Source organism: Etheostoma cragini, chromosome 4 (genome assembly GCF_013103735.1).
Source record: "Etheostoma cragini isolate CJK2018 chromosome 4, CSU_Ecrag_1.0, whole genome shotgun sequence".
Taxonomy (NCBI): domain Eukaryota; kingdom Metazoa; phylum Chordata; class Actinopteri; order Perciformes; family Percidae; genus Etheostoma; species Etheostoma cragini.
Window position 1 is genome coordinate 6,974,569 of NC_048410.1, and position 10,893 is coordinate 6,985,461.

Here is a 10,893-nt window from a genome sequence, read left to right on the forward strand (position 1 = left end):
GTTTGGCCCAAACATCTTCTCCTTGTTGCCTGTCTGCTCTGGATTTTTCCCCACTTTGTTTATTTCTGCATAATTGTTTGCTTGTTCTATCCTTTATTATCTCGCCATCTGAAATTCAACTCCCTGCAGTGATACACATAAAGACCCTGTCAGTCTATTTCTTGTTCATTCCATCACCAACTCCTTGCACCTAGATGAGATGTAATTGTGATTAACAGTGCCAGGACAAGAGGATCCATGACTTTTGCCATGATGGAAAAACAACTAAAAACAGAAGAGATAAAATGCTAGAAATATGTACAACATCTTATCACAGATGCTAATCGTTTCCGTGTATGAGGGGAGGGTGGCCGTGAAGAGAGGCAATGCACGTGAGGGAGTGAAAGAGGAACTTGAGAATATCCTCCCTGTGCGTTTGGCCTGTGTCTGACTTCAGAGCTAAGCCCTTTCTCAAGAGAAGGTCAACACCAGATTCAACTTTTCACCTCGGCAGCCTAAGAGAACACACTTAATACCAAGGATTACGCTATGGTGCGCTGCAATATCGCCTGGCAGACCTCAGAACAGACCTGCACATGTCAAAACCAAAAAATGCAATAATGCATTTTCAATGTAAACTGTAAATTCAATTTTGGTAAACACAATCAAAAGCAACACCAAAGCCCATTGTCAACCTTCTATACTGAAGAGACGAGACTAAAGTGGCGGGGAGTCCATGACCCTTAATATGTGTACAATGATTCCACACTAAATCTGTCACAATGAGTGTGTGTGTGTGTGTGTGTGTGTGTGTGTGTGTGTGTGTGTGTGTGTGTGTGTGTGTGTGTGTGTGTGTGTGTGTGTGTGTGTGTGTATGGCAAAGTCAGCCTCAGTCAGGTGTAACTAAACAGACAGACACGACAGACAGACAGGCAGGCGGCCGGCTGGCGTCAGCGGCCACACGCCTGTCACGACACACCACGCGCCGTAGAGCCGCATACCGCAGCACCCACACTGCGTGTACACAATGAGCGCTCAGTCCCTCGCATCACGCACCAGCGGCAGCAGCAATGTGAAATATTCACACAGGGACAAAAGGTAGAGAGACGGGCAGCGGAGGGGGGAGACCTATGAGGTGAGGACGGTGGAAAGGGTTTAAGAAAGTGGGGTTGAAACAAAGGCAGACATGAAATAACTTGTGACAAAAAAAATTGTCAGCGCACAACTGTTTGAGACCGGGCATTTTTGCATTTTCAAGTTTTGCATACTACAAGAAAAAGGTTTTCCTGGGACAGCTGTTTCAACATTGCAACATTTATTTTTAATTTAATTATTAAATATCTGTCAAAAATTCTATAGTGAAGAAGATGCGCATTGGCAATAAACGGCATTCATTTTTAGAATGATTTTACAACTATTTTACTTTCAAGTGATCTATTAATCTTGCAATAATTGCAATAATCTTCTAGATGGAAACAATCTGTTGCACTATTAGTAATACGTTTTTCAATTGTGAATTTGTTATCAACTATTTAAATTTAAATAATTGAGTAATAGTTTTAATCACATAAATCAGATTTTCTTCTCTTCTCACTTTTGCAGAATTTTAAATTGAAAGTCTTTGGATAATTACTGTTGGTTAGACAACATAATCAGTTTGGCAATGTCACTTTAGGCTCTGGGAACTTATGATGGCTGTTTTTCACAATTTTCTGACAACAATAAATAGATCAATTAAAAAAACAATCCTTAGTTTCTGCGCTAAACACAACTTTAATTCAGTCACTTCCTCAAACTATTGCAGTACTTTCTATGTAGAATAATTCTAAATAAACTATTTCTCTTTAAATTATAACTTTAACACATAACATACACAAACTCAATTTTCCTGTGCTTTATAAAGACTGAAAAACTACAAAGATCCTTGAAAAAAAAAGAAAAAGATTTATCTCACAGTAGTCAAACCTGACTACGGGAGCTGAGCTGAGACACACTACAGATGTTTTACAGCTCTCTCCCGTCCTCTAGTGGAGTAGGAGGAGACCTAAGCTACATTAACTCCCTGCCTTTGCTGCACAACCTCCTTATCAAAACTCTACCACTTTTCCACCCTTTTTTTCTACAGCGGGAAAGGTTATAATTGACATTCAATCCTGGGACAAATGACTCTGCAGTGGACGCAGGTATTAATTGGCTCAGGCTCCGATCAGCAGTGAAGGAAACAGGACATCTGGGTTTATATGCAATAAACCCATATTTTCTGCCCTTTTCAGTCACGATGCTGTGACGCAAGTCCAATCCCCCTAATTTCTGTCATCTTGGCCAGTAATTCCATTCGGCCCAGCCCAAACAGCGCTTGAACTATAAATTAGCCGGCACCGGGTTTTAAAGAGTAACTGAATAAACAGATACAAAAACGAAGAAACCACTGAAACAATATCACCGGCCTCCAGATTGCTTTCTACTTTTTACTAACCCTAGGTTGTAAGAGTGGCTTAACTACGGTGGCCCTGAAGTGCAAATCACAACAGCAAACAGAAAAACGCAACAGCAAATTATTAAACACAAAAACAAATAGGAAAACATTTCAACACATAATAAAACACAAAGGCAAATAGGAAAACAAAACAGCAAATGTGGAAGGAAGGAGAGGTGAAAAACACGCAAAAGTTTCTATTTTGAAAACATGAGTTTAATGATTTGCTGAAGTGTTTTCCTATTTGCCGTTTTGTTTTGCTATTTGCCATTGTACTTTATGATTTGTTTAAGTGTTTTCTTATTTTCTGTTGTGTTTTCCTATTCTCTGTTGTGTTTTCTATTTGCCGTTTTGTTTTCCTATTTGCCTTTGTGTTTTATGATTTACTGTTGCGTTTTTCTATTTGTTGTTGTGATTTGCATTTCAGGGCCCCTGTACTTATCTCTTTTGGAAAATAGCAGAGCAAGTACGCAGTGTGTGTGTTAGGGGTGTCACGATAGCAAAAATTCTGTAGTCGGTTTCTAAGATTCCATGTACTTGAACTTGAAACATGAACGTCTTCATTCAAATATTTAAAAAAAAAAAAAAATGTCATAACAAGACATACAGAACAAGTGCAATAGAGCATAGAACAACATAATAAAGTGCAATTAATGGTCATAGTTCAACAACTAGTGTCCCCAAACACATTCCAGTGAATGGGGGAAAGGCAAATTATTTTTTAACCTGTTGAAATTGAGCTATGGATAACAAATATGATGTTCGTCAATTTAAAAGATAATTTTTCAACCGAAGAAAGTCTCAATTAGCTCAACCGCTCAGTGAACTACATCTCTCGTTTCACACAATTTACGTCACCTAGCTTGATGCTAAACTTGCTCGCTAGCTAATTACATATTTTAATAGTCTTATACTTCAACAGTTTAACAATAAACTGAGACTTTCTTCACTTGCAAAATTATTATCTATTATTATCTATTAAACTGATGAATATCATATGTGTAATCCATGGCTCAATTCAAACAGGATAAAAAAAGAACGGAAGTAGAACGGCAGGACTTAGGCTTTCTATGCCATGTGTAGTTCCACTAAATGGTTTTAAAGAAGAATATTTTGGTCATTTTAGTCAGCTTTTTTCATTGAATCAAGAGAAACGGTGAAAAGAAGGATAATGGTACACACTAAAAAACAGACAGGCTTACATGTCTCCTGGCAACGGGAAAGGATCTATATAGGCTATTTTAAGCAGGTGTACCTTTATGGAAAAGGGTATACAATATGTCTGACCTGATGTTTCTAACTTTGTAGGGATCTGCGGGATGAACAGCAAAGATATTAATGTCAACCATGTGTGTAGGAGTCGCTTGAGCATTTTCTGCAACCGGGGCCCAATGGAGTACAGTGGGGCCCTCTTCAGCATTTGCTGACACCCTGAGCCCCGCACATCTGGTGTTAATCAGCAAAGCTTACACAAACACACACATACAAAGAGACAGACACACACAAGCAAACACTTCTGCAAAGATCCCCTTAAGTAAATCCCTCTCAACTCCTGAACTTCCGACATGACAACACACTTGCCCTGGATCTATTAGTACACACACCAGAGCCATGTAATAAGAGAGCTGGTGAGTTGTTGCAGGTAAAACACACACACACACACACACACACACACACACACACACACACACACACACACACACACACACACACACACACACACACACACACACACACACACACACACACACACACACACACACACACACACACACACACACACACACACACACACACGTTTAGACTATGCATAGTAAAACACATAACTAACCATGAATGCAAAACACACATTGTATTAGAAACGAAGACATTTCTGTAAGTGAGTTCTGAAAGGGCACACCCCGAACGTGCACTTCGATAGTACATTCAAATTAGACTATGAAAGGGGGACACAGGCAGAGAAAACGTGTGTTATCACACCAGTCACTACACCACAGTCAGAGTGACTACAGGTTCGGTTTGCCAGACCGTCCTCCAAAGCATGCTGGAGGAGAGTCTGGCTACGCCACATACATACAGTGAGGAAAATAAGTATTTGAACACCCTGCTATTTTGCAAGTTCTCCCACTTAGAAATCATGGAGGGGTCTGAAAATGTCATCATAGTTGCATGTCCACTGCGAGAGACATAATCAAAACAAAATAACACTATACAAATACATCAAGGATAAATGACCATTTAAGACTTATACGCAGCAGTGAAAATAAGTAAGTCTTAAGCTTCGATTTAAAGACCCCAATTTTACATGCCAGCCTAATATTCACTGGAAGACTGTTCCATAATGTTGGAGCGCGAAACGAGAAGGCTCGCTCCCCAACCGTTTTCTTTCTTGCCTTTGGTACTGTCAGCAAACCTGACCCGTGGGAGCGCAGCAACCGAGAAGGCACATAAGAGGTTAACAGATCGGACAGATATACTGGTGCAAGGCCATTCACTATTTTATACGTTAACAGTAAGACCTTAAAGTCTGCTCTAACCTGGACAAGGAGCCAGTGAATTGAGGCCAACACAGGAGTTATGTGTCTGTATTTAGATGATCCAGTAAGAATACGTGCTGCAGCATTCTGGACCATCTGTAGATCTCGCAGACCTTTCTTAGGCAGCCCCGAGAACAGTACATTACAATAGTCCAGTCTAGATGTAACAAAGGCATGAATAAGGGCCTCAGCAACTTTAAGGGACAATACTGATCTGATCTTCGCAATTCTTCGGAGATGAAAGAAGGCTACTTTTATCACCTCCTTAATGCAAGTCAAGTGACAGTGACCGATTAAAAACTATCCCGAGATTCTTCACTCTGTCCTTGCACTTAATGATCAAATCATCAATGGACAGAGTGATATTGTCATAAAAATGACCTAATCTCGGTGGTCCTATAGTTATCATCTCAGTTTTGGCTGAGTTGAGTAGCAGGAAGTTTGCTGATAACAGGCTTCTCACAGCACCCAAGCAAGTCGACAGCTTGACCAAATCGGATGCATATCCTGCAATAACTGGCATATATATTTGTACATCATCAGCATAGCAATGAAAAGCAATCCCAAAAGAACGAATGATCTGACCCAGTGGAGCTAAATTGACAAAAAAACAACAGGGGACCAAGGATTGAACCCTGTGAAACCCCATGCTGAAGGGAGGAAGGATCGGAAAATGTGTTGCTATAAAACACACATTGAGATCTTTCTGAAAGGTAGGATCTCAACCACTTAAGCACCTGGCCAGAGATGCCGAAGTATTTCTCGATTCTATCCAATAAAATGCAGTGGTCCACAGTATCAAAAGCTGCACTAAGATCCGATAACAAAAGGACAGATGTTAAGTCTGAGTCAGCAGCCAGTGGCAGATAATTTACCACCTTTGTGAGTGCTGTTTCAGTAGAATGTTCTGCTCGAAAAGCAGACTGCAGCGACTTAAAAAGATTATTACATGACAAATATTTTGAAAGCTGATTCGAAACAACTTTCTCAAAGACTATTGGATATGAAGGCCAAATTATAGACAATTAGATTTTATGTTATTTCCCCTATTCAACAGGTGAAACAAAGCTAAAAAATGACAATCTGGAAGATCTCAATAATCAATTTCACAGAAGACATTTTGAAAAATTACAGTAGGAAAAGCACAGTCAGGTATAAAAAAAAAATACATTTATGAAGGCTGAATTCTAGCTGTCAGGGTCCTGGTATTGTGCATATGCTGTCACACTGGGACACTTGAATAGCACAGAGCCCTCGTTAATGCTATTAGTAACACCTGTGATCATCTTAAAATGACAATTCATAATGTCTGCTGTGAAAAGGTCTATTGTACAAGCCCATACAGTCCAGAATGGACAACTAAAGGGCGGTCAGGGCCTTTAAGGAAAGGCTGACTATTAAAACACATTAGCAGATGTGTTGCTTGTTGTTGATAATAAAATGAGTGCCACCTTTGTATCCTAATATCTTCTGGGAAACAATATTTTTTTGAAGCACAGCACCCAGATGAAATTCATTAAAACAGAAACACACCTGTTTCCTTTCCTGACTAACTACTTGCATGTAGCTGTGCCAGTATAGTAGCCTACAGTAGGCTACATAACGGTCAAATTTGGCTTCATTTCGGATTATCTGTCAATAATGATTTTTCCACCTTCAATAATTTGTTAAGAATGTAAATGAAAGAGTAAAGACCAAAATGCAAACTGCATTTCTAAAGTAATAGCATAGTAACTATAAACTTAGTTGCTGAAATACAATATAGCCTGCCCCATACTGTAGAGTAGGCTACATTACTATTTGTATGACAGTGGGCTCTTGGTAAACACATCGAAAAGCACTAAATATCATATCATACCTCCCTCCGCAGGTTTATTTAATACATCTCCTCAGGTAAGGCCCGTAGAATGTAAAAAAAAAATAAAAAATACCTGAAAAGAAAGTGAGGTAAATCCTCTCATTACCATGTAGGGCTACACATAGCTATTGTTCAGAGAGTGTCTGTACAGTGCACAGAGATGTTTGTGTTGGCAAAGTCATTTTTTTATATTACCCCAACTTCAGTGAGTTAGACAAACCAAACAAATAGTTAGGTTAATTTAAATGTCGGTCCTACTTTATTTTAGTAATTCAAAACATTAACATTAGCTAGCTAACTTGAATTGACGTTAACATTAGCTAGTTTGTGATCAGTTTTGAGTAACGTTAGCGTCTTAGCGCTGCGCTACATTTGCCAAACTCATCGGTTAGTTGCCTAACCTCGTAGTCTTTTCGTTAATAAAAGTGAAACACGCTGTTTGAAAATACCTACACTAATAAAGCGGAAATCTCACCTTTGTGTGTTTTGTCAATTTTTGAGTGAGCCGGCGTTTTCATTACCTTCTTTACCGTCTTCTTTGACGGAGTAGCATGTCGTAATGAGCTCACTGCTGCCCCTGTTCCTTTCCATAACATGCCCAACAACTACCCGTAGCCCTAATTGAAAAAATGTAGGCCTACAGCTGGGAGATAGATGGGGACCAGCTTCAAACTCAGCTCGCCACCTGTGCTGAGTCCCTCGTCCTGCTCCATTAATCCAGTTCTAGACCCTGCTTCAATTGCCTGTTACCTGCCCTACTTTCACTATTAACCTAAGTAACCCAGGATGTATGTTGACTATAGTAGGTTTACAAAGCGGTGCATTCAGGTCTCTCTCTTGTTTGAATAATTAGTTAATGGATTTCTAGTCATCTGAATTTTGTGGAGTTCCCCAAAATTAGCATAAAAGTGGATAGCACTTTTTTCCTCCTACTGTCTTTAAATTTCTCAATGGCTTTAGTCACATTTTCTTTTGTTGCTTTGGTAAGAGTCCTTTCAGGTGATGATTTTTCTATCAAACAGGACGAGAACAAAGTGGTCTTCTTCAAAGTACAGTACAGTATGAAGCTTATTTACACAAAAAAATTACTTTGGACTCTGACCTGGTCAGGTGTAGCAAAAAGGACCACAAAGAATCAGTTGACAATCTGAAAGGAAATTTGATTTGATTAAGACTAGTAGTGAAATAGTTACACAGGGACACCTTCAAATGGCTAGGGTAGAAAAACTAAGTAAACTATTTTTTTACGTTTTCATCTTAAAGTTAATTCAACAATACTGTAAGCTAATTCCCAGAGCATATTCAATTTAGGAATTAATATAAAAAGAGGCAGTGCTCCTGCAAGTTAATCTCACGACATATGCTTAATAACATTACTGAGTCTGATATGCTGCCGCAACGTCGTTGTTGGCCGCTGACCTGGATTTCCCCTAGGCCCGCTTCTTGTTTCACATAGTGTACTTGATGATGAAATGTCAGTCCATTATGATGCATTCAAATCCTGGACCACCTCCTTTCTCCACCAGGGGGAGCAGCGGAAGCAGGGGAAGGTTGCAGTGTCCTTAACAGGAGCAATGCCCGGGGGCTCTTAGACGTTAACTGTCACACACACACACACACACACACACACACACACACACACACACACACACTGAGTGTGACTGATTTAATGTGGAATCATTGTGATGTAGGGTTAGAGCTAGTTTGTCTCATTAATGTTGACAAATTCCTCACACTTTGCATTCCTTACCGTTTTCAGCTCCTCCTGACATTAAACAAATCAATGAAAGAGAAGAGTGTGTCCAACCAGAAACTCTTGCACTGGTTGCTGGGGTGTAACTCAGGTTAGAAGCTCATACTGGCCCAGTTTCCTCTAGAGGAGCTCCTCGTAGCGCTGGAAACTTATCCATCTTTCTTCCAGAAGTCTGTCCAGAGGAAACAGCCTTTTCATATTGATTCTTAGCTTTCTTGTTCTCCTTCACCTCCCCAACATAGATCTGACCATCAATTTCCCTCCTAGGCACAAATACACTTGTCCAAGGTAGAGAAAGACATGATTTATGCTTTACGGTCAAAAGTACTGAGTTTTGAATGACGTGCTGAAGTTAGAGAGGAAGGCGGTTTTGGGCAGCTCCACTTCCAAGAAGAGTTTCTTGGAGAAGTTTGCTTTGTTCAAAGCTGCCAGAATTCAGAGTTAGTTGTGGTTCCTAGAGTCTGTAAAAGTAGGTTGGGAGCCAGAGCCTTCAGCCATCAGGCTCCTCTACTGTGGAATCAGCTTCCGGTCTGGGTTCAAGTGCAGACATGGTCACCATATTTAAGAGTAAACTTCAAATTCTCCTCTTTGATAAAGCTTACAGTTAGGGAGTTTTGAGTCGCAGCGTCCGCCTAACCTGGCCCACCTGCTTCTCGTCATAGTCGTCAGATTCATCTACCACATAATCAATAATAATATAATAAAACTAGAGAGAAGCAGGGGCCGAAGACTGCCGGCAAACTTCCTTTGATACACTGAGCTCCCCTCTCCTTTATCTTTCCATTTGTGTGCATCCATGTCACAGAAATGCTAGTTACTATTTTTGGGGAGTCATTTCCCGGAGTCCTTTTGTTTTTCCCCCCAGCATGTTTCCTTGGATCAAGGAGGCTCCAAAATCCTGGTTGCAGCTCTTGCCGTGGTCCTGCTAATTGTCCGGCGATGCCATGTTACACCCTGCTATGCTCTGCCATCAACTACCACTAACTATCTTTAGTCACTGTTCCATTATCTTTTACTGTGATTATTATTGCCACTCTTCATTTGAACCCCAACCGGCACGGCAGACACCGCCTACCTAAAGCCTGGGTCTGTCCGACGTTTCTTCCTAAAAGGGAGTTTTTCCTCGCCACTGTGCACTGTTGCTTGCTCTGGGGAGAACTACTACAACTGTTGGGTCCTTGTAAATTATAGAGTGTGGTCTAGACCTATCCTATCTGTAAAGTGTCTTGAGATAACTCTTGTCATGAATTAACACTATAAATAACATGTAATTTAATTTAATCGAGAGCCTCTGCCCTGGCATGGCTGAAAACAAGTGTGGGGGGAATTTGAGGCACGTGAGGATCAGTCTAAGAACTTTACTCCCACCCACACTCTGTTCTGCAGGAGAGGGACCTTCTGCTTCTGCAACTCTTATTTGTGTAAGTCAGTATGTGTCTAACTTAGAGATGGGCAATATATCGATATGTCAATATGATAGGAGAGTAGATATTGTCTTAGATTTTGGATATTGTAGTATTGTGATATGGCATAAGTGTGGTATTTTCCTTGTTCTGCATTACAGAAAAGTGATGTCATTTTCTGAACTCACCAGACTGTTGTTAAGTGTTCTATTATTTGCTTTTACCCACTTAATCATTGCAGCCACATTACTGATGATTATTTATCAAAAATCTCATTGTGTAAATATTTTGTGAAAGCACCAATAGTCAAGCCTACAACATTGTTGCAGTATCGATGGAGGCATTAGGTCAAAATGTTTTGGGATATTTGATTTTCTATGGAGCTATATTGTCACCGTTATAGCTTCATAATTTTCTCCATATCGCCCAGCTCTAGTCTAACACAAGACTTGTGATTGTGTGCGTGTGTGCGTGTTTGTGTGTGTGTGTGTGTGTGTGAGTGTGTGTGTGTGTGTGTGTGTTCACTGCATGTGGATCACAGGTCACATGGATCTTGTGCTTATCTCTTTTATGAATGTATTTATTTCTTCTCAACATGATATGTGAATGAGGTTGATCATATCATCACAAAGTGTAAACCACTGTTGATATTTCCTGTAGTTAAACAATAATCAGAGCCACATGGTACACAGAGGATTTTTTTGTGTGGATTTTGTGACCATTAAGACATGATTCACCAATACGTCACTAATAGGATAACATTTATTTGGTGTCATGAGATTTAGGAGTCCTACAGTAGACCTCAAATGAACTTTAAAAGGCATTTTCATAAGAGTTGCACTGCTTGGAAACAATTTGGATCCCACTTGACTTCCTGTCAGCTCCTG